Source organism: Chiloscyllium punctatum, chromosome 16 (assembly GCF_047496795.1).
Source record: "Chiloscyllium punctatum isolate Juve2018m chromosome 16, sChiPun1.3, whole genome shotgun sequence".
Lineage (NCBI taxonomy): Eukaryota > Metazoa > Chordata > Chondrichthyes > Orectolobiformes > Hemiscylliidae > Chiloscyllium > Chiloscyllium punctatum.
The window spans coordinates 55060373-55085404 of record NC_092754.1 but is presented as its reverse complement, the minus strand read 5'-3'; the positions used below and the strand labels follow the sequence as shown (position 1 = coordinate 55085404).

General features: G+C 45.2%; 1 long non-coding RNA gene across 4 annotated transcripts in view; it reads left to right on the top strand.

The window, feature by feature from the left end:
- Window positions 1-24609, top strand: part of LOC140486867 (uncharacterized) — a 30219-nt gene extending 5610 nt beyond the window's left edge. Inside the window, exons 3-5 of one of the 4 annotated variants that reach the window (XR_011962647.1) lie at window positions 4879-4983; window positions 23262-23384; window positions 23918-24609. This is a non-coding gene — a long non-coding RNA (uncharacterized lncRNA). The remainder of the gene's footprint in view (window positions 1-4878; window positions 4984-23261; window positions 23385-23917) is intronic. The other 3 variants (XR_011962650.1, XR_011962648.1, XR_011962649.1) reach the window with 3 other exon arrangements.
- Window positions 24610-25032: the final 423 nt, after the last annotated feature.

The window sequence follows — 25032 nt, the reverse complement described above, 5'->3', positions numbered from 1 at the left end:
TGTGGGTTTCTAACTTGAACTGATAGTGACAGATTTTATAAACTTGTATTAGTAATCTCAGTAAATATTCTGCTAAACTCTGATTGAATTACTCAGTACATCAGGATCTGGATATTCACATTGTGTGTGTGTGAGTATTGTGTTCCAGATCAATCCCATTTGCTGCTTAAAAATTCTCCTTTGAATCATCGCATCCTCTCAAAAGGTCTCCCCAAACCTTCAATGTGTCATGTAATCCTTTTATGATGACCTGATGAGTGTAAGGTTTATTATTCGAATGTGTAATTTTTGTATAAGGATGTCTCAGAGAGGGAGCAGAATATTCTTAAAGGGGAGAATATACATTTTGAGGGGAGGCAGTTGTTTATTGCTGTCAATGACAGGAATAGAAGAGTTCACATTATTGGATCATTGGAATCTCTTGTGGGGTAGAATTGCCCTCCATCAGAAGGATGGATTGTACTAGCACTGGAAGGGAACAGTTGCTAGCTCTATTCAGGAGGCATTAAACCAGTGAAGAAATGGGAGTAAACCCAGAGAGAGAGAGTGAGGGAAGAGCTCAGTCTGACTCTGGTGCAGTTCAGCCGTCAAACAGTCAAGGCAGACAAGGGCAAGGCACAGAATGAGCAGTTACTCTGCATTTATTTCAATGAAGGAGGCCCGATAGGTCGGGCAGAGGAGCTCAGGGTATGGTTTTGAACATCGCACTGGGATATTATAGCAATTACAGAGGCATGACTTAATGATGGATAGAACCAGCTGCTTAATATTCCAGTGTATAGATGCTATAGCAAAGATAGAAAGGGGGCAACAGAGCAGGGGGAGTGGTATTTTTGATTAGGGATAACATTACAACTGGGCTTCAAGAGGGTATTCCTGGGAGTACATCCAGGCAGCTTATACAGGTGGAACTGAGAAATAAGAAAGGGATGATCTCCTTATTGGGATGGTAATGTTGACCCCCTTCCCCAGTAGTCAGCAGGGATTTGAGAAGCAAATTTACTAAGAGATCACTTATCTGTAAGAACAGTATGGTTGTGTACAAGACTTGACCTTCTTTGTTATTCATTCACAGGATGAGGGTGTCACTGGCTAGGCCCAAAAGGTAGTAAAGAGTCAACTACATTGCTGTGGGTCTGGAGTCTCATGTAGGCCAGACCAGGTAAGGATGGCAGATTCCTTCCCTGACGGGTATTAGTGAATCTGATGAGGTTTCTTTTTGCAATAATCAACAGTGGATTCATGGTCTTTAATAGATTCTTAATTCCAAATTATTATTGAATTCACATTCCACTGACTGCCGTGACTGGATACAAACCCTGGGCCCCAGAACGTTATCAGGGTGTCTGGATTATCCATCTAGTGATAATCTCACTCGGCCATTTGGCAGGGTGAGTGACTGAGGTATCCGTGGGGCAGCACATCAGCACCAAAGATCCCATGGTCTCTGTGGAAGATAGAAAGGGCTGGGGAGGGAGATATATCCCTGGTGGTGGGGTCAGACTGTAGGTAGCGGACATAGCAGAGGTTACTGGAGATTAGTGGGTGGCAGGTGAGGAGTGGGGGATTATATTCTTATTGTTGTTGGATGGGTGGGGGGAAGACGGAGGTACAAGAAGTGGAGGATATGCGTTGGAGTTCATTGTTGATCAAGTGGGAGGGAAATGCGGTCCTTGAAAGAGGAAACCTTTCTGGGATGTCCTGGAGTGGAATTGCTTCTCCTGGGAGCAGATATGGCAGAGGCGGCGGAATTGGTAGTACAGGATCACGTTTTTACAGGAATATACGTGAGGGTAATCAGGAGAGCAAAAAGGGGACTTGGAATATCTCTAGGAAATAGTTTAAGGAGAATCCAAAGAGATTCTACAAATACTTTAAGGATAAAATAACCAGACACAGAATAGGACCCCTTAACGATCAACAAGGCCATCTATGGAACAACAGGAGGTGGGAGAAATACTATGCTATTCTATTCTGGAGAGTTTGGAGAAATAAATAGTGATAACTTGAAATAATATTACAGAGGAGGAAGTACTGGATGTCTTAAACAGTGGCAAGGTGGATAAATCCCTGGGACCTGATCAGGTGTATCCCAGAAATTTGTGGAAAGCTAGGAAGGTGATGGCAGTGCCCCTCCCTGAGGTATTTATATCATTGTTTGTGACAGGTGAGGTGCTGGAAGATGGGTGCCATTATTTTAAAAAGGTGGTAAGGAAAGGCCAAGGAACAAGAGAACAGTCAACCTAACGTCAGTGGTAGGTAAATTGTTGGAAGGGATTCTGAGGGACAGGATTTACATGTATTTGGAAAGATGAGGAATGATTAGTGATAGTCAACGTGGCTTTGTGTGTGGGAAATTCTCTCTCTCTAACTTGATTGAGTTTTTTTGAAGATGTGACAAAGATGATTGATGAAGGCAGACTGTGGACGTTGTCTATATGGGCACTGAACGATGTTCCACAAAGCAGACTGGTTAGTAAGGTTAGATAACATGAAATGTTGGGAGAACTAGCCATTTGGATACAAAACTGGCTTGAAGGTAGGAAGCAGAGTGTGGTGATGGAGGGTTGCTTTGCGGACTGGAGGCCGGTGAGCAGCATTGTCCTGCACGAATGGATATTGGGTCCTTAAATAAATGACTTAGATGTTCATATATGAGATATGGTCAGTGGGTTTACAGAAGACACCAAAATTGGAGGTGTAGTGGACAATGAAGAAGGTTAGTTCAGAATTCAACAGTATCTTGACCAGATGGGCCATTGGAGCAAGGAATGGCAGACTGGGTTCAATTTAGACAAATGTAAGCTGTTGGATTTTGGAAAGGCAAATCAGAGCAGGACTTGTACACTTAATGGTAAAGTCCTTGGGAATGTTGCTGAACATAGAGACCATGGAGTGCAGGTTCATTGTTCCTTGAAAGTAGAGTCGCAGGTAGGCAGACTAGTGAAGGTGGTGTTTGGTATGCTTATATTTATTGGTCAATGCATTGAGTACAGAAGCTGGGACGTCAAATTGTGGTTGGACAGGTCATTGATTAAGCCATTTCAGGAATTCTGTTTTAAGTTCGATATTCCCTGTTCTGGAAAGGATGTTGTGAATCTTGAAAGAGTTCAGACAAGATTTACAAAGACTTTGCTAGGGTTGAAGGATTTGGGCTACAGGGAGAGGCTGAATAGGCCAGGGTTAATTTCCCTGGAGAGTCAAAGACTGAGAGGTGACTTAATGGAGATTTATAAAATCATGAAGGGCATGGATAAGGTGAACAGCCAGGGTCTCTTTCCCGCCCCCCAGTTAGGTGGGTTCAAAATAAGATCACATGGGCTTAAGTTGAGATGTCAAAGATTAAAAACAGATCCTAGGGGCAAAGTTTTCAAGCTGTGTGTGGTGTATGTGTGGACTGAGCTGCCAGATAAAGTAATGGAGACTGATACAATTACAACATTTGAAAGGCACCCGATTGGGTACGTGAATAGGAAGAGTTTCCAATGATACGGACCAATAACTGGCAAATGGCGCTCCGTTTGTTGAGGATTTCTAGTTGGCATCAACCAATTGGACCAAAGGTCTGTTTCTGTGCTGTACATCTCTATGACATAATAAATGAAAATAAGATGTGTTCCTCTTTTGTGGAGAGCTAGCAGAAGCACAGATAATTGTCCTTGGAGCTGAGAAGGTTAAGCAGTGATTTTGACCAGGTGCAAATTTGTTTCTAGGATATCTAATCTGCAGAGAGAGGGGAATTGTTAACAATGTCACAATTTTAGTAACTATTTTCAGGTAATTGGCAAATAATGTGAATATGTGAACATTATTTTATTCAGTACGTTCTGAGTATCTGGAACAGTCTGAATGGCAGCTGGACACAGACTCAGCAGTTATTCATAAACAGATTTGGAATTTTACTTTTTAAGGGAAGATTTGAGGGTCTATGGGCAAATGGGAAGGGAATTGGGACAGATTTGCAGCATCTTCAGAGGGAGAGGTTACAGCCCCAATGGGTTGAATAGCCCCAGCCCCTGTGCTCTGTGATACTGTCCCATTGACTGTGAATGTTGAAGCTCATCCCAGGGGAGAGAGAGGGAGGATCCCACCACTCACCTCACAATGGGCCCCGATGATTGATGTCAGCGCAGGCCAATGGGGGGCAGAGGGCAGTACTGGAGGACCAGGTCGTACCACTTTGTCCTCCAACCAATCGGAGTGAATGAGGGCATCCTCAAGGCTGGAACTAAAGAAAGGCACATATCGCAGAGATTTGCGGAACTGGAGGACATGAGATAGGGAGCGTTCTGTGGCTGGTGAGGAATTATATAAATAAGGAAGAGTTGTGAGGCTGGATGAGGTGACAGTGATCGGGAGAGTTGAGGATGGAGGAATTTAGAGTTAGTGAGGATTAGAGTCATAATGTTAGACAGCGAGGAAACAGGCCCTGTGGTCCATCCAGTCCATGCCAACCATAATTCCAAACTGAACTAATTGTACCTGCCTCCACTTGGTCCACATCTCTCCAAATATTTCCTATTTATGTACTTATCTGAAGGTCTTTTAAATATTGTAATTGTATTCACAGCTACCACTTCCTCTGGAAGTTCATTTCAGATGTATACATTTTTTTTTAAAACTAATGTCTTTTCTCAAATCTTTCTAATTTCTTCTCAAAATGAATGCACCCGAGTTTTGAATCCCCCTCTCCCCCGGCTACACTCTTTCTGATTTTGTAAGCCTCTAATAAGGTCACCCCTCAACTCGTGCACGCCAGTGAAAAAAATTCCCAGCCTATCCAGCCTCTCCTTTGAACACAATCCTTCCATTCATGACAATATGCTGGTAAATCTCTTCTGAACCTGCTCCAATTTAATAATATCCTTCATATAACAGCACAACCTGAACTGGACAGAGTATTCCAGAAGAGGCCTCCCCAACGTCCTGTACATCCTCAACATAACGTCCCAACTCCTGGACTCAAAGGTCTGAACAATGAAGGTAAGTGTGTTAAGCAAAGCACCTTCTTCACCACCCTGTCTACATGTAACACAAACTTCAAAGACGTGAAGCTCTCAGTCTCTCAGGCCCTACTTTTATTGAGTGTAAATCCTACCCTCGTTTGTTTTGTCAGGATGTTATATTTTGCATTTATTCCAATCCAAAAAATTTTTGAGTATAAAGGCTGTAGGAGTATAATTAAAAGGGAAATCAGGAGGCAACAAATGGACGTGAGATAGCTTTGGCGCATAGGGTTCAGGATAATCCAAAGGGCTTTTGTAAATACATGAGGAACAAAAGGCTAACTAGGAAGAAAATAGAGACCCTCAAAGATCAGCAAGGCAGCCATTGTGTGGAGATGCAGGCATTGGGCAAGATAGGAAACAAGTATTTTGCATCAGTGTTTACTGTGAAGAAGTACATGGGAGATATAGAATGTGGGGAAATAAATGCTGACAACTTGAAAAATGTTCATATTACAGAGGAGAAGGAGGTGCTCAATGAGTGGCTAAGGAGCTGGTGCAGGGGAAAAGGATTCACGTTTTTTGGATCATTGTGATCTCCTGGAGTAGAGTTGACCTGCATAAGAAGGATGGATTGTACCTGAATTGGAAGGTGTCTAATATCTAGGCAGGGAGACTTGCTGGTGATACTCGGGAGGCATTAAACCAGTGAGGGAGTGGGTATAAACCCAAGAAGATAGTGAGGAAAGAAGTATGTCTGAGGCTGGTACAGTTCAGAAGTCAAATAGTCAAGGCAGGCAAGGGCAAGGCACAGAATGAAGTCGGACTGAGCAGTTACACTGCATTTACTTCAATAGAAGAGGCCTGACAGGGAAGGCAGATGAGCTCAGGGTATGGTTTTGAACATGGCACTGGGATATTATAGCAATGACAGAGGCATCACTCAGGGATGGATAGGACTGGCAGTTTAATGTTCCAGGGTATAGATGCTATAGGGATAATAGAGAGGGGGACAAGAGAGGAGGGGGAATGACATTTTTGATTCTGGATAGCATTATGTTTTTGCTTAGGGAGGATATTCCTGGGAGTACGCCCAGTGAAGTTATTAGGTGGAACTGGGAAATAAGAAAGGGATGATCACCTTATTGGGGTTTTCTGTATGGATTTCGTCCGGGCGCTCTGGTTTCCTCCCATAGTCCAAAAATGTGCAGGTTGGGTGGATTATCCAGGCTGAATTGCCCACAGTGTTCAGGGATGTGTAGGTTGGCTGGTCCTGGGAAATACAATGTTACAGTGGAAGGTTAGGAGGCTCTCCAGGTCAGTATCAATGTGATGGGCTGAATGACCTACGTCCACTCTGTTGGGAGTCTCTGATAATTCTACTAGTGTTAAAAGAGTTACAGAAAATAATATACCAGATCTAAAAGTTAAGGTTCTGAATTGGACAAAGGCCAATTTTGATGGCACAAGGCAAGAACTTTCATCTGGCCCCTCGAGCCTGCTCTACCATTCAATAAGATCAGGCCTGAGCTTTTCATGGCCTCAGCTCCACTTTCCTGTTCTCTCACCATAATCCTTAGTTCCTTTCCTGTTCACAAATCTACCTTTTGACCTTAAGATAGTCAAGTCGCTAACCTAAATTGCTGCACTCAGCAGCAAATTCCACAGATTCACAGATTTAGCTGAAGAGGTCCAACCTGAACTCAGTCCTAAATCTGATACCCCCTTATGTTGATGCTCTGCTCCCTAGTTTGACCCACCCCTAGTGGAAATCACCTCCCTGCTTCTATCTTATCTACACCGTTCATAATTCATTTTTTTTTTCCCATCCAACCTCCCATACTTTGAAATTCCAATGAGCATACTACCAGTTTCCTCAATCCCTCCGCATACACCAACCCTCTGAAATCCTGACTGAAACTAGTGAACCTCCTCTGTACTCCCTCCAGTGCCAGCACATCCTTGCTAAGGTAAGGGGACCAAACTTGTACACAGTACTCCAGGTGTGGCCTCCCCAGCACCCTGTACAGCTGTAGCCTAACTATCCCTCTAGCAATGAAGGACAATATTCCCTTCACTGCCTTATTTACCTGCGGTACCTACAAACCAACTTCCTGTGATTCATGCACAAGGACACCTAGCTCCCTCTGTACAGCAGCATGTTGCATGTTTTCACCATTTCATCATCAGTTAGCTGTTAGTCCGACCAAAATGGATGACTTCACATTTCCCAACCTTGTCCTCCATCTGCCAGATCCTTACCCCCTCACTTAACCTATCTGTATCCCTGTGCAGACTTACAGTGGCCTCTGCAGACGTTGCTCTACCACTCATCTTCGTGACGTCTACCTTTCATGAATCGATGCTGTGTCTGCTCAATGAGATAATTGCTATCCACATAGCTCACTATTTCTTCCTTAAGAGATCGGGCATTTTCCCCACCAAAGAAGTTACGCTAGCAGGTCCATTTTAAAATATTCGCATCACATTTGTAGCTTGCCAATCTGTCAGAACTGTCCCAGAGTCCAACAAATTTTAGTGAATTATCACGAGGGCATTTGCTATTTACCTTCTGTTAACGTCCCCTGGGATGCATTCCACCACGGCCAGGCGACCCATCTATCTTTAGGCTGTTATCTTTCCCAACACCACCTCTTTACTGAGAATGATTGCTTCTCTGTCCTCATCTGCCATTGCGTCCATAGGCCTGCGACAACGAGAGTACACAGACAGTATGATCCTGTTAAGGCCTTGACAGGTAGTGTAGGGAATGCTGCCTGTCGTGAGAAATTGAGGGTCTGGTCAAGAAAGTGAAGGAGGGATACGGCAGGTGCAGACATCTGTGTTTGATTGAATTCCTGGAGGAGTATAGGGGCAGTAGGAGTATACTGGAGGGAAAACAGGATAGCAAAAACGGGACATGACAGAGCTTTGGGAAATATGTTCCCAGAGAATCCAGAAATTCCAGAAATACACTAAGGATAAACGAGTAACCAGGCAGAGAATAGGGACCCTCAAAGATCAAGGAAAAGCTCCTGTTTGTCCAAGATAAGTATATACCTGTCAGGCAGGGAGGAAGCTGTAGAGTGCGGGAGCTGTGGTTTACAAAGGAAATGGAATCTCTCTTCAAAAGGAAGAAGGCGGCTTATATTAGGATGAGATGTGAAGGCTCCGTTAGGGCGCTTGAGGGTTACAAGGTAGCCAGGAAAGTCCTAAAGAAAGAGCTCAGAAGTGCCAGGAGGAGACATGAGAAATTGTTGGCGGATAGGATCAGGGTAAACCCTAAGGCTTTCTATAGGTATTGAAGGAATAAAAGAATGACGAATAAGATTAGGGCCAATCAAGGATAGTAGTGGGAAGATGTGTGTGGAGTCAGAAGAGATCGGGAAAGCACTAAATGAATATTTTTCAACAGTATTCCCTTCAGAAAACGCCAATGCTGTTGAGATTACTGAGATACAGGCAACTAGACTGGGTTGGATTGAGGTTCATAAGGAAGCGGTATTAGAAATCTTGCAGAGTGTAAAAATAGATATGACATATCCTAGGCTCCTCTGGGAAGCCAAGGAGGAGATTGCCGAGCCTTTGGCATTGATCTTTAAATCATCATTGTCTACAGGAATAGTTCCAGAAGAGTGGAGGATAGCACATGTGGTTCCCTGTTCAAGAAGGGGAGTAGAGACAGCCCTGGTAATTATAGACCAGTGAGCCTTACTTCAGTTGTTGGTAAGGTGTTGGAAAAGGTTATAAGAGTTAGGATCCAGAAAAGAATAATTTGATTAGGAATAGTCAGCACGGTTTTGTGAAGGGTAGGTCGTGCCTCACAAACCTTATTGAGTTCTTTGAGAAGGTGACCAAACAGGTAGATGAGAGTAAACCGGTTGATGTGGTGTATATGGATTTCAGCAAGGCGTTCGATAAGGTTCCCCACAGTAGACTATTGTACAAAATGCAGAAGGATGGGATTGTGGGAGATAAAGCAGTTTGGATCAGTAATTGGCTTGCTGAAAGCAGACAGTGGTGATTGATGGGAAATGTTCATCCTGGAGTCCAGTTACCAGTAGTGTACCACAAGGGTCGGTGTTGAATCCACTGCTGTTCCTCATTTTCAGAAATGACCTGGATGAGGGCGTAGAAGGGTGGGTTAGTAAATTTGCAGACAACATTGAGGTCGGTGGAGTTGAGGATAGTGATGAAGGATATTGTACGTTACTGAGAGACTTAGATAAGCTGCAGAGCTGGGCTGAGAGGTGGCAAATGGAGTTTAATGCGGTCAAGTGTGAGGTGATTCACTTTGGTTGGAGTAACTCGAATGGAAAGTACTGGGCTAATGGTATGATTCTTGGTAGTGCAGATGAACAGAGAGACCTCAGTGTCCAGGTACACACAGATCCCTGAAAGTTGCCACCCAGGTTGACGGGGTTGTTTACAAGGCATACAGTGTTTTAGTCTTTATTAATAGAGGGATTGAGTTCCGGAACCATGAGGTTATGTATGCTACAGCTGTACAAGACTCTAGTGAGGCAGCACTTGGAGTATTATGTGCAGTTCTGTTCCCCACATTATAAGGAGGATGTGGAAGCTTTGAAAGGGTGCAGACAAGATTTACTAGGGTGTTGCCTGGTATGGAGGGAAGGTCTTACGAGGAAAGGCTGAGGGACTTGAGGCTGTTTTCATTAGAGAGAAGAAGGTTGATACGTGACTTAATAGAGACATACAAGATAATCAGAGGGTTAGATAGGGTGGACAGGGAGAGCTTTTTTCCAAGAATGGTGACAGCGAGCACGAGGAGGCATAGCTTTAAATTGAGGGGTGATAGATATAGGACAGATGTCAGAGGTAATTTCTTTACTCAGAGTAGTAAGGGTATGGAATGCTGTGCCTGCAACGGTAGTAGATTCACCAACTTTAAGTACATTTAAGTCGTTATTGGACAAGCATATGGATGTACATGGAATAGTGTTGGTTAAATGGGCTTCAGATTGGTATGACAGGTCGGCGCTACATCGAGGGCCAAAGGGCCTGTACTTTGCTTTAATGTTCTATGTTCTATGAGCAATATGCTGTAAGGATTGTTGCTGGGTCCCTGCTTTTCATCATTTATGTAAATGTTTTCTCTGTGAATATAGGAGGTATGGTCAGTGACTTTACATAGATACAAAAATGGAGGTGCAGTAGACAGGGAAGAAGGTTACCTCAGATTACAATGGGACTTCAAACAAATGGGCTTTGGAGTGGCAGATGTAGTTTAATTCAGAAAAATGTGAGGTGCTCCGTTGTGGAAAATCAAATCAGGGCAGGACTTATACACTTCATGGGAAGGTCCTGGGGAGTGTTGCTGAACAAAGAGAACTTGGAGTGCAGATTCATAGTTCCTTGAAAGTGGAATCAGAGATAGGCAGGGTTGTGAAGAAGGTGTTTAGTATCCTTGCCTTTACTGGTTAGTGGATTGAGTATAGGAGTTGTGGCTGTTCAGCACGTTGATTCAGCCACTTCTGGAATTCTGCTTTCAGTCCTGGTTTCCCCACTATCAGAATGATATTGTGAAACTTGAAAGGGTTCAGAAAAGATGTGCAAAGATCTTACTAGGGTTGAGGGTTTCAGCTATATAGGGATAGGCTGAATAGGCTGGGGCTGTTTTCCCTGGAACATCGGATGCTGAGAGGTGACCTCAGTGGTTGATACAATTGTGAGGGACATGGATAGGTTGAACAGCCAGGGTCTTATTCCCAGATTAGGTGAGTCCACATTTATGGGGCACAGGCTTAAGGAGTGAGGAAAACAATTTATAAACGATCTGAGGGGCATTGTTTTCAAGCTGAACATGGTATGTGTATGGAATGAGCTGCCAGAGAAAGTGTGGTGGCTGGTACAATTGCAACTTTTAAAAGGCATCTGATTTGGGTCAGTGATTAGGAAAGGTTTAGAAGGTTATGGGCCAAGTGCTGTCAAATGGGACGAGATTAATTTAGAATATCTAGTCGGCATGGACAAGTTGGACCGAATGGTTGGTTTCTGTGCTGTACGTTTTGATAGCACTGAAACATTAAAATTAATATAAGTTTCTCTATGTGGAGAGTTAGCAGAAGGTCAGATAATTCTCCTTGGAGCTCGGAAGGTTAAGCAGTGATTTCACCCAGGAGCAGATTTCTTTCCAGGATATTTAATTTCGAGAGACAGAGGGAGAAATTATTAACGTCACAATTTTTAGTAACTACTTTCAAGTAATTGGCAAATAATGCAGGTTAAAAACGTGCACATTATTTTATTCCGTAAATTCTGAGCATCTGGATCAGTTTGAACGACAGCTGGATGCAGATTCAGTATTTATTGTCAAAACAAATTTGCAATTTAGCTTCTTTTAAGGAAGGATTTGGAGGACTACAGGCAAATGGGAGGTGAATTGGGACAGACTGGCACCATCTCCAGAGGGAGAGAGTACAGCCCCAATGTGCTGAATAGCCCCCAGTCCCTCTACTCTGTGATACTGCCCCCTTTCACTGAATGTTGAAGGTCATGCCAGTGCAGAGCCATAGAGATGTACAACAGGAAAACAACCCCTTTGGTCAAACTAGTCCATGCTGACCAGATATTCTAACCTAACTTCGTCCCATTTGCCAACACTTGGTACACATCCCACTACACCCTTCCAATACATAGACCATTTGGCATCTGGATGGGTATAATTGTACCAGCCTCCATCACTTCCCCTGACAGAAGATTCCATACACGCACCACCTGCTGTGAACAAACTTGACCCTCTGATCCCTTTTATATATTTGCCCTCTCACATTAAACCTACGCCCTCTAGTTCTGGACTCCTCCACCCCAGGGAATAGACCTTGTCTATTTATCCTATCCATGCCCCTCATGATTTGATAAACCTCTATAAGGTCACCCTTCAGCCTCCGATAGTCCTGGGATGAGTGCACAACTCGTATCACAATGGGGCCCGGGTGGTTGATGGCAGCTTCATAGGAGAGTTGGTGTGATCCTCCAGCCAATGGGAGTGAATGAGGGGTGGGTCCAGTGGCCAACACGTGACCATGAACTGTGCAGGTGCAGTGTGACTGTGGTGGGGGTGTACTCAGGGAGTGAGAGAGACAGCAGAGACTGGGAGAGCAATTGAGTTTGTATGGACTGGTAGTGTTTATAAACACACGGTTTTAGGCGGCGAGACCTGAATTAGAAATTCCTAGTAAATTAGAACCAAAAGAACTGCGGATGCTGTAAATCTCTTACAACAGCCAAAAGGTACTGGTAAAGCTCAGCAGGTCTGGCAGCATCTGTGAAGAGAAAACAGAATTAACATTTTGGATCTGCTGACCCTTCCTCAGAACTGATGTGACTGAAAAGAAATGTCTGTTTATATGCAGAAAGTTGGGGTTAAGGAGTAAATGATAGGTGGTGATAGAGTCCAAAGAAAGATGGGAGCAGTAGGACAAAGGAGTGGATAACGATCTGGCTGGGGGAGGGTGAATAACTGTTTATGGCCACTTAGTGGCTAGCCATAGGTAGTGTATAATGGCAGGCTATATGATAACAAGGACTGGTATGTGGGTTAAGAGCCTAGGGCACTAGGACATTGGAGAGTTCAGGACCTAAAATAATTGAATTTGATACTGGGGCTAGAGAGGTGCAGGGTCCCCAAGTAGAAGATGAGGTGTTGTTCTTCCAGCTTGCGTTAATGTGTGGCGCTGGAAAAGCACAGCAGGTCAAGCAGCATCTCAGGAGCAAGAGAATCGACGTTTTGGGCATAAGTCTTTGATCAGGAATGCCGGGATTGGATGGAGAAGGGGGGTAGTAAGACGGCTGAGAGATAAGTAAGAGGGATGTGTGGGGTTGGTGGGAAGGGAGCTAGGAAGGCTAGATGTACGTGGAGGGTAATGGAGAGAGGGTGGAGTGGATAATTGGATAAGAGGTTGAACAGATGGGACAGCTCAAGGGGGTGTTGTCGAGTTGGAGGATTGGATCTGGGATAAGGTAAGGGAGGGGAGATGAGGAAACCTTGATTCTGTGGTTAAAGGGTCCCAATGTGGAAGATGTGGTTTTCTTCCTCCAAGCGTCGGGTGGCTGGGATTTGGTGGTGGAGATGGCCCAGGACTTGCATGTCCTCGGCGGAGTGGGTGGGGAAGTTGGCGTATTCGGCAGCAGGATGATGGGGTTGGTTGGTGCATGTGTCCCAGAAATGTTCCCTGAAACATTCCGGAGGTTGGTGTCCTGAATCCCCAGTGGAGAGGAGACCACATCGAAAGCAAAGTCCATAATAGGTGAGGTGTTTGGACGTGCTGGAAATTCTCTGCTGGATGTGGAAGGATCCATTATGGGTGAGGGGGATGTGTGGGCATAGGTTTTACACCTCTTGCATTGGCGAGTGGATGGTGGATGGATCTGACTAGGAATTCACAGGGAATCATCTCTGTGGAATGCTGAAAGGAATGGAGAGGGAAATCTATCTGGTGGGATCTGATTTGTAGGTGGTGGAAATGGCGGATGCTGATGCGTTGTATCTGGGTGGAAGGTGAGGACTAGGGGGTTCTATCCTTGCTGCAGATGGAGAGGTGTAGTTTAATGGCATAGGTGTGGGAAGTGGTGGAGATACACTGGAGAGTATTGTTGACCACACGGGAGGGGAAATTGCAGTCCTTGAAATACGGGGCGTTTTGGTATGTTCTAGAGTGTTCTGCCAGCTTGCATCAAGCTTCACTGGAACACTGCAGTAAGCATGAGACAGATGTTGGCCACGGAACATAACTCATGTGTTAAAGTGACAGGCAACTGGAAGCTTGGGGTCTGTTTTGCAGCAGAACGTAGATCATCAGCTGCCATTTCCAGTACCTCCACTGAGATGTTGCCAGACACAGGTTCCTGTCCCCTCCATTAACAGCTATGCACCCTCCCAGCCAGATTGTTATCCACTCCTTTGTCTTTCCAAATGTTCCTGTCTGTCTTTGGGCTCTGTCCCCACCTATTATCTACTCTTTATACCCCTATTTCCTGCAGTCCAAAGATATGCAGGTTAGGTGAATTGGCCCAGCTAAATTTCTTGTGGTGTTCAGGGATGTATAGGTTAGTTGCATTAGTCAGGAGAAATGTAGAATGATAGGGTCGGGGAATGGGTTTGGTTGAGAAACTCTTCAGAGGGTGGGTGTGGACTTGTTGGGCCGAATGGCCTGTTTCCACACAGTAGGGATTCTAATTTTCCCAGCTGCTCGGTTTTGAGGAAGGGTCACTGGGCCTAGAATGACCCTTGGTTTACGCAGGAGGAGGAAATGGGAATGGGGAGGGTTTATTAGATTAGATTACTTAGTGTGGAAACAGGCCCTTCGGCCCAACAAGTCCACACTGCCCCACCGAAGCGCAACCCACCCATACCCCTACATCTACCCCTTACCAACCAATATGGGCAATTTAGCATGGCCAATTCACCTGACCTGCACATCTTTGGACTGTGGGAGGAAACCGGAGCATCCGGAGGAAACCCACGCAGACACGGGGAGTACGTACAAATTCCACACCGTTGGTCGCCTCAGGCAGGAATTGAACCCTGGTCTCTGGCGCTCTGAGGCAGCAGTGCTTGCCACTGTGCCACCGTGCCGCACCTAATTACACTCTGAACAGCTAGTTAGGCCTGAATTAGAAACTCTTGGTCCCACGTTTACAGCAAATGGGAAAATGTCTGTGGCCCTCAGGTCCTGGGTTATGGCCGCCATCTTTATTTGGGGCAAGGTACAGCGAGGCACATGGACATGTCATCTTCCTTGGTGGGGGAGGGGTGATTGAAAGCGGAGCGTTTACACATCAAACACATACCAAGAGAAATTGTTGCCTTTACTGTTCAGCCTGCACTGACTGTGAGTTTTGTTTTGTGAATTCATTTTATAGGATATTAATTGAGAATAATTGAGACAGGGATCTCAAAAGCAATTTTCTATCGTCAGCAGGGTCATCAGGATCTGAATACCATTGACATTTAACTGTGGAAGGGGAAAGGTGTGTCTGTTCTGCCTGTGGAAAAGTATTTGTTTCCTTCAAGCAAAAAGAAGCACGGGCGGCACTGTGGCACAGTGGTTAGCACTGCTGCCTCACAGCGCCAGAGACCCGGGTTCAATTCCCGTCTCGGGCGACTGACTGTGTGGAGTTTGCATGTTCTCCCCGTGTCGGCGTGGGTTTCCTCCCACAGTCCAAAGATGTGCAGGTCAGGTAAATTGGCCACGCTAAATTGCCCATAGTGTTAGGTAAGGGGTAAATGTAGGGGTATGGGTGGGTTGCGCTTTGGCGGGGCGGTGTGGACTTGTTGGGCCGAAAGGCCTGTATCAACACTGTAAGTAATCTAATCTAATAGTCAAATTTGTGGCTGGATCATCCTTTGGGTTTGTGTTTAATTCTGGGCCCTGCAGCTGTGCAAGGTGTCATTGGCCTGAAAGGGAGCACAGATTTATCCAAATTATACCTCATCAGATTTAGGAACTGTCAGATTTAGACCCAATCACCCACTTCATGATGTTCATCTGTAAACTCCTCATTTTCAATTCCCTGCAAACTTCTCATTAAAATTCCTTATGCACTCAAATTGCAGCACCATTTTGGGTGGAATGTTCCAGATTCTGACAACTGTCTGTTCATCGAGAAACTACTGAAGTCCTTGTTGACTCTGGGATTACAAAGGGCTGAATTGAAAGATGAGATGCTGGTCCTGAGCTCCCATCGAGATGCATTGGAACAGTACAGGAGGCTGAGGGCAGTGTAGGTATGAGCAGACAATGAAAATGACAGGGCTGCACTGTGAGGGCTGCTTGGCTCAATGAGAGTGTTTTGGAGTTGGGTGTAAACAGAGCAAGGGGAGACAGGGAGAAGGTGAACCACAGCTTCAGTTTTAGTTCAGGCCGTTCAGAAATTCACGTGATCTCAATGGGAACAGGCAAGTTGTAAGCAATACCTGCTGAGTTTTTTTTAAAAACAAATTTTATAGTATAAAATGTCAGCTTAAGTAAAGATCGGGGCTTTTGATTATAATGGAAATGTCTGAAGAGAAGGAAGGTTGCTAGCTCATTTAGATTCTCCTAATGGGAGTAACGAGCTGATACGAGAGAGACATTGTGACAGGAGCCCTTAGACCAGTGGTGTGCTCCTCTTGCACAATGTGGGTAATAAGGGACACTTCCAGTGTCTGTGACGGCTATGTGTGCAGCAAGTGTGTTCATCTGCAGCTACTGGGAAACTGTTTTTCAGACCTGGATCTGAGAGTGAACTCACTGTGGAGCAATACTGAGAATGTTATGGACAGTACGTTTAGTGAGTTAGTCACACTGCAGGTGAGGGTGACACAGGCAGAAAGGGAATGGGTGACCATCAGATCAAGTAAATGGTCAGGAAGGACCCCATTGATCGTTCCCCTTTTCAAACATATATTGTGCACCGCTTGGGATTCTATAAGGGGGGAACAGGTGGGGTGGACTCTCAGGGGAAATCAGCAACAGCCAGGTTCATGACACTACAGATAGCTCCGCTGCACAGAATGGGAGGAGGGAGAAAGGCAGAGCTATAGTGACAGGAGATCCACTAGTCAGGGTCAGAGACAGGCATGTCTGTGGCCACAGACATGAATCCAGGACAGTGGAATTGAACCCAGGTCCATTTATTGATAAGTGCACAGACCAATAAAGGTCAGCGTCCCAAATGCAGCCTTCAGCACTTGAGCACCCTGAAACTCTACTTTCCAGGGTTTGTGCACTTGTTCTGAGCCCTTCAGTGGGATTGCAGGGGATAGGGAGAAAACAGGAACAGCGTTGTGTTGTAGATCTACAAAATAACGGTCACCCTTCCCTCTCTGTCTCCCCCATCGTACCTCCTCCCCACCGCAGGGAAAACACCGTGTGTATTTACCCTATCCATGCCCCTACTGATTTTATAAACCTCTATAAGGTCACCCATCAGCATCTGACGCTCCAGGGAAAACAATGTATTCATCCTCTCCCTGTAGCTCAAATCGTCCAACCCTGGCAGCATGCTTGTAATACTTTGCTGACCCCTTTCAAGTTTCACAATATTGTTTTGATAGGAAGGAGACCAGAATTGCACGCAATATTCTGAGCGTGACCTAACCAATGTCCTGTAGAGCCGCAATACGACTTCCCAACTTCTGTACTCAGTGCTCTGACCAATAAAGGAAAGCATACTAAACACCTTCTTCACTATCCTATCTACCTGCAACTCCACTTTCAAGGAGCTATGAACCTGCACTCCAAGGTCTTTTTGTTCAGCAGCACTCCCGAGGACCTTACCATTAAGTGTATCCATCCTGCTAATATTTGCTTTCCCAAAATGCAGCACCTCTCATTTATCTAAATTAAACTCCATCTGCCAGTCCTCAGCACATTCAACCATCTGATCAAGATCCCATTATAATCTGAGGTTATCCTCTTCACTGTCCACTACACCTCCAATTTTGGTGTCATCTTACGAACATTACTTCCTATATTCACATCCAAATCATTTATATAAATTATGAAAATTAGTGGATCCAGCACCGATCCTTTGTGACACCCCACTGTTTTTTTTAGATTACTTAGTGTGTAAACAGGCACTTCGGCCAAACAAGTCCACACCGACCCGCCGAAGCGCACCCACCCTGACCCATTCCCTTACATATACCCCTGCACCTAACACTACGGGCAACTGAGCATGGCCAATTCACCTAACCTGCACATCTTTGGACTGTGGGAGGAAACCCACGCAGACACGGGGACAATGTGCAAACTCCACACAGTCAGTCACCTGAGTTGGGAATTGAACCCAGGTTTCTGGCGCTGTGAGGCAGCAGTGCTAACCAGTGTGCCACCGTGCCGCCCAAGGTCTCCAATCTGAAAAGCAAACTTCCACCACCACCCTCCTGTCTTCTACCTTTGAACTTTTGTATCCAAATGGCTAGTTCTCTCTGTACTCCGAGATCTAACCTTGCTGACCAGTCTCCCATGGGGAAGCTTGTTGAACAACTTACTGACAACCACGTAGATCATTTCCACCGCTTTGCCCTCATCAATCCTCTCTGTTGTTACTTCAAGAAAATTGACTCAAATTCATGAGACGTGATTTCTCTCACACAAAACCGTTATTAATATCCAGGACTTAACTCTGTACATTGGGGTCTGCGTCACCCAGTTATGGCTGTTAATATTCTGGATAAAGTTCCCATACACCAGCTTTGTGTTGGTGACTGTGAATTGAGTCTTCTGAATAAAACCAACACAGATGAGTTCCTTTGGAAAGGCAGTCCCAATATCCCTCAACCCCCTCGCATCTGCTTTGTCTCCTCCTTCCCCACCGTAGACAGTAAGTGGGAGGAGCTCATGGAGTTTCCATGTGAGTGAGATTGAGAAAATCTTCCCTTCTTTCCACTAGACCACCAAGAAATGGTGGTAGTGTCCTTACCTCTGGACCAAGAGAATCGGGTTCAGAGTTTGGTAACAGCATCTTTGAAGAGGCTGATTAGTAAACCTGCCCAAGCCACCAGACCATACTGTCTCCCAGCTGTCCCTGCCTGAGCCTCTAAACAGAACCTTCCTGTAGTTTCTCTCCTATCAGACTCTCCCATTGCTCAGTTTGTCCAGGATCCCCTCCTGCTGCTGCACTGATCCTGTCCCTCACTGACCTGTCCATCCCCCAGTGTCCTCCACATTCATTTGTTGTTTACAATCCCATTGTCCCAGTCCTCCAGCCCCGCCCCCTCCACTCTATTGGGTGCAGCTGCTGTCAATCACCCAGGCACCTGTTTGATCTGGAGCATGCTCTGTAAGAGGGGAGACCAGTGCACGGGCGCAGTGCTGGCCAATTGTTGGCGTATGTGCAGTATGGGTCAGTGCCAGGGAGGGAGGCTGTGGATGTGTGGGATTGATCTGTCACTGGCTGCTCCCTCCCTTCCTCCCTCTGAGAACAGGATCCAGGGGAATAGTCCCTGCCCTGGTATCGTGACAAATGGTCAGTGTATCTGTGGGGGAGCATTTTGCAGAAAGCTATCAGAACTCGGGTGAAGATTCAGGAATGTTATGGAAAGGAACAAAGGTGGGCCTGCAATTAATGTTCTAATTTGGTTCATTTTAGTTCAACCAGATATGATTTGTCCAGTGTGTGGAGGATGGCTCTCATCAGAGGGTCGGTGTGGGGGAAATAAATAAGAGGTTCCAGATTGGGAAAAAAAATCAATGTGGGTCTGACCAGGAAGGAAACCCTGGAAGGTGGGGGGAGGATTCACCAACACCCAGGAGGCTCCCAGTCAGATTCATTGATTTGATTAGATTAGATTTCCTGCAGTGTGGAAACAGGCCCTTCAGCCCAGCCAGTCCACACCGACCCTCGGAAGCGTAGCCCACCCAGACCCATTTCCCTCTGACTAATGCACCTAACACTCTGGGCAATTTAGCATGGCTAATTCACCTGACCTACGCATCTTTGGATTGTGGGAGGAAACCGGCGCGCCCGGAGGAAACCCACGCAGACACGGAGAGAACATGCAAATTCCACACAGACAGTCACCCAAGGCTGGAATCGAACCTGGGGCCCCAGTGCTGTGGGGCAGCAGTGCCATCGTGCCACACCTTTGTTTTGGCTCTTAGCCTGCAGGCAGGAGCGAGGAAGCTGAATTCAACGAGAGGAGAGAGTACTAGAACTGGGTGTGGAGGAAAGGAGTGAGGAGATTGGTTTGGATTTCAGTTCACAGAAGAGAGAAACTGTGAGACTGAGAATTAAAGCTTTGGGGGAACAAAGAAACTACAATTTAATCCTATGATTGTCTTATGAATTTCCATCCTGTATTAACAGTGGTGAATTGTTTTCTCTGTTGTCGGGTATTGAAAGGGCGGATTTGTGGATGAGAAATTCAAATTGAATTTCATGTTCCGTTTTGATAGTTACTTGATCCGTGGCGATCTGAATATCATTGACCTTTTCATGTGGAAGGAAAGGTGTGTATTCTGTCCGTGGGCGAATAGTTCAAATCTCAATGTGACTGGAAACATTACTGAGACACAGCCAAGTCCATGTTAGTGTGGTGACTGTGGAGAGAGATTTCATTTGTTTTTAAAAGTCTGAAAATACATGTCACATTTCCCAGGAACAATTAAGTTACAGATTTGTTTTGTATGAGGACAAGTTTTTAATTAACCATGCAACCAGAAAGACACAAGGATACCTGCACCATGGGGAACACTATGAAAACGGGATTGTTGTAAAGGAGTTAATTATCGATCATGGCTTGTAATCCGTTGGCGTTGTCACGTTGGTTCCAGTGCCGTGGGGAGACACTGGAAATGTGATGAGTGCAGTGTAGGTTTCAGTTATTAAACTGGAAAAAGTGCAGAAGAAATGGGCTCAGGGGCCTGAGTTAGAGGGAGAGGTTGGACAAGCGAGGATTTTCTTTTGTTTAGAGCCGAGGAAACAGAGGGGAGATCTATTTCTGGAAGTGTATAATATTGTGACAGGTTTGAGTAAGGTGAATGCACTCAGTCGTTTTCCCAGGAAATCAAGGAGTGGAGGGCATCAGTTTCAGGTTAGAGGAGAAATTATGAAAGGGAACCTAAGGGGCAACTGTTTTACACAAAGGATGGGTATGTATATTGAATGAGCTGCCAGTGGAAGTGGTTGGGGTGGGTACATTAACAACATGTAAAAGACATTTGGACAAATACATGGATAGCAAAGGGTCAGAAGCAGATGGGCCAAGTGTGCAGGGAAATGGGGTTCGCGTGGATGGACATATTGGCCGGCATGGGCCAGTTTGGTCCAATGTGCCTGCCTTTGCTGTAGGACTCTGATTCCAAGTATATTTACTATTTCTCCCGCTATCTCTGGTAGCACCCTGGGATGTATTCCATCAGGGCAAAGAGACGTGTCTACCTTTAGCTCCATTAGCTTACCCGGCTCTAACACTTTCGTGATAATGGTTGTTTCTTGGTCCTCGCCTTCCTCCGTCGTCTTATCAATTACTGGCATGTTCTTCGTGTTCTCCACTGTGAAGACTGACTGCTGTGTACTCATATTCCTGAACCCTGCTGGATAGGAATAACCAGGTACAGAACTCTGAGAGGTCGTCTTTGAGTCTTTATTGATGAAACATGGAAGTTACCTGGATAGTGTCCATGCAGAACACCTCCAGGAAGCATCAGGTAACTCCCCGCCTGTCCGATGTACGGCTCCCATTCATATACCTTTGTGGTTTGTGGTTTTGAATGGACGCTGTCTCTCAGTATTATCTCCATGGCATTGGCAGTTAAAAAGTCGAGTTCAGCTCAGCACTTTGTGGTTAAACCACATACCCCTCCCCCACGGGCCTGTGGCTCAGTGAAGTATCTGACAGGCACTTCAGTTGCAGTGGGGCTGTCTGCCAGGATTCTGATGTGGAAGAGCCGGTGTTGGAGCGGGGTGGGCAAAGTTAAAAACCACACAACACCAAGTTATAGTCCAACAGGTTTATTTGGAAGTACAAGCTTTTGGAGTGTGCTGTGATTTTGAACTTGATCAGGATTATCTCTATGGTAACAGTTAAGTGCTTCAACAATTACAGAGGCCATATGTTCCTCACACAATAGGTTCCCCTCTAGCAGGGTAAACTGCTATTCTGGCCCTGGGGATAGCTACTTATTGCTTTTCTCCCCCAATCCCATCTAGGTTTCTGTTGATCTTTAAAGTTATTCTAATCTCCTAGTTTCTCCTTGGTCTTTGCCAATTTGTATGCTTTCTATTTCAGTTTGATAGACTCCCTTATTTCCTGAGTCGTCCATGGCAGATTACTCCTTTTCCTACAGTCCTTCCTTTTCACTGATATATACTTTTGCTGAGCAGTTTGAAAACATTTTTGATATTCCTCCACTGGCTGTCAACTGTCCCAACCTAAACTCTTTGCTCCCAGTCTACATTAGCCAACTCCTGCCTCATCCTATTGTAGTCTCCTTTGTTTAAGCACAGGATTTTGGGATTGGATTTAATCTTCCCGCTTTCCATCTGTGTTCTAAATTCAACCAGATTAATGACAAGTCTTTTATCAGATTACGAGGTGAGGTGATGTTTCCTGGGTGTTTTGGTTTTCATCGTCAGAGACCTTGGCTTTGTAATAAAGTACAGGATAGGTATTCAAAACAAAGTAAAGTGGACGGTGTGAATGTACTACACAGTCTAAAACCATAAATCACTGTCTCCCCTCAGTTTACATGATTTGGAGATGCCAATGTTGGACTGGGGTGTATAAATTTAAAAATCTCACAACACCAGGTAAGAATCCAAAAGGTTTAATTGGTAACACACTAGCTTTCGGAGCGTTGCTCCTTCATCATGATCCAATTAAACCTGTTGGACAAGAACCTGTTGTTGTGTGATTTTTAACTCCCCTCAGTTTATAATTACAAAATCATTATCTCCCACACGCTTCCTCACTATCTAAGTTTGGAACGCTAATCCACCTGACTATCCTGCTTTGTCAAAAAATCTCCTTTGGTGAAGGTGGTGAGTTTTGGATTCAGCTTTCCAGTTATTACCGTCAGAAGATAGGCACTGGGCACAGGAGAGGCAATGCAGCCCTTCGAACCAGCTCCACCGTTTAATACGGTGATGATTGAGCTCACCTCGGTCTCAGCTGGATTTTCCCACCTGCTCTCTCTCACCCTTCAACTCATTGCAAAATCAACATCTCTATCTCTTCAGTAAATTTGCTCATTGTCCTGGCATCCACCGCATTTTGAATAGGGAATTCCACAGATTCACAGCACATTGAGATAGGTACATTCTTCTTCATGAGTATAGAATAGAATCCCTACCGTGCAGAAACAGGGTAATCATCCATGGAGTCCGCACCATTCCTATAATGAGCATCCCATTCAGACTCACCCGTTCCCTGTACTTCCCATGGTTAATGGCTTAACCTGCACACGCATGGATACTGTGGGCAATTTAGCATCGACAATCTACTTAACCTGTACATCTTTGGACTGTGGGATGAAACTGGAGCACCCAGAGGAAACCCGCACAGACACAGGGAGAACATGTAAACTCCACACAGTCACTTAAGGCTGGAATCAAATCCAGGTCCCTGACGCTGTGAGTCAGCAATGCTAACCATTGAGCCACCTCTGCTTAAAATCTGCTCCTCCTATTAACCTATCCACACCTCAGTTGGCTGAATCTATATTCCTTACATCAGAAAATCAGATTGTGGAAGCAGATGTCTCAGTAAAACCCAGTGACAGTCCATATGTTCTGTGTATCTGAATGGGGATACTATACACAACACCCTCCAGTCCACACTTTTCTTTCACTTTCCTGAGACAGGGCTCCAGTGGCTTCATGGGGACTACAACTTCAACAATCCCTGAGGCAGGGATCACACGTGTGCGGGGAAACCCGGCACTGTATATGTCCAGAATGTGGGTGCGTTTTGGAGATGTGCTTTGGGTAAGTATACTTTGCGGAAAATATTTCACACTGTGATTGGCTGGAGGAGGAATGTATCTGCTTATAATATTGATCTGTTGGGGGGTTAAAGTGTCACTACACCCATGTAGGACCACTCTCCATCCCCAATTCATTGTAATGCTGGGAATCACCTAATGGGGAATGAAGAAGGATCTGACCCATTCTCACAGACTGAAGGTTCCTCTTCTGTCCAGGATCTGCCACCTCCCTTTCTGTTTCCTTTTGTTTCATTCTGCTGTTAGATTATTGACTTGCAGCAACTGAAGGGAAAGGAAGTGAACCCAGAAAGGGTGCAGAGTCTAACCAGGGACGGGACGTGGTGGCATGGATCTGTTTATCAGTAACACCATGAGAATGTAGAGGGTGTACATTAGGGGGTAGTAGAGTCAAAATGGTGGGAGAGAGTAAGTGGGCTGGAGGGTTACAGCTTTGGGGGAAGGAAGGGGAAAAAGATATTCCAGAGAAACTAGAATTGTCTGTTCTGAATTTCTAATCTGTACATATTCTTTTAGACAGGGTGCTAGATGGTGAAGATTTGCAGACTGAAATCTCAAAATCACGTGCAGGTCGTGATTAAGTTAACCAGCATTTGAAGAAGCAAAGATGGAGAATCACTGGGCCAAAATCCTGCAACACTCTCCCTCCCATCATTGTCGGTCTATCTGCGCCAAATGGACTGTGAATGGTACAAGACAGGAGCTCACTACCATCTTCTGAAGGGTAACGAGAGTTGGGGTATAAATGCTGGCTGAGACCGTGATGCCCATATCCTGGAAATGGGTTCTATCTCTAGTTGCTGAAAACCAGTTGATGTTAATGCAGGATAATGAGGGACGCTGAGTACATCCTCCAGGAGGCAGCACCATCACATTACCTCTGCCTGCACCTACACAGCAACGCCACTGGAACAAAAGGCAGTGAAACCAAAGGAGGAATTAGATATAGTTCTTCGAGGTAAAGCCATGAAAGGGGATTGGGACGCAGCAGGAATAGGAGACTGAGCTGGATGGTCAGCTGTTTCCCATTGAATGGTGGAGCAGGATTGAAAGGCTGAATGGTCTCCTGCTGCTATCTCCCAGGTCTGTATATAGTCATGGAGCCCGGGTAGGAAGAAGGGGGCAGGGATTCTCCAGGAGATTGCACCTCCACAACAGTTTTCAGTGAGGGATGGTTTGATGGATTTTATTTAACATTTATCTTTAACACAAGGTTTGTAAATTTTGGCTTTAAAATGTTGTAAAAGTTTTTTGCACAGCAAATAAAATTAAAGAAAATAAATTGAACTGTCTGAATGTAACAGTTTTAAAGCTTTCAACCTCCTGTAAAGCAAAATCCTGTCTATTCCCAGACATCATCACTTTCCAGCTACTCCAACTCCAGGGAAATATTCCCTCCCTGTCTGAACCTTTGGTTTGATTTAACAGCTTTTCAGTTCTCGTTCTATGAGCTGTGAAGCGTTCTTTTTCTCATTTTTTCCAACCCAGAAATGTGATCACAGCAACCTTCCCACCATCAAAATCATCATGACGCCATTTTGCTTTTGGTTAACATATAATCACCAGCAGTGCAAAAGTGAGGACTGCAGATGCTGGAAACCAGAGCCTAGATTAGAGTGGTGCTGGAAAAG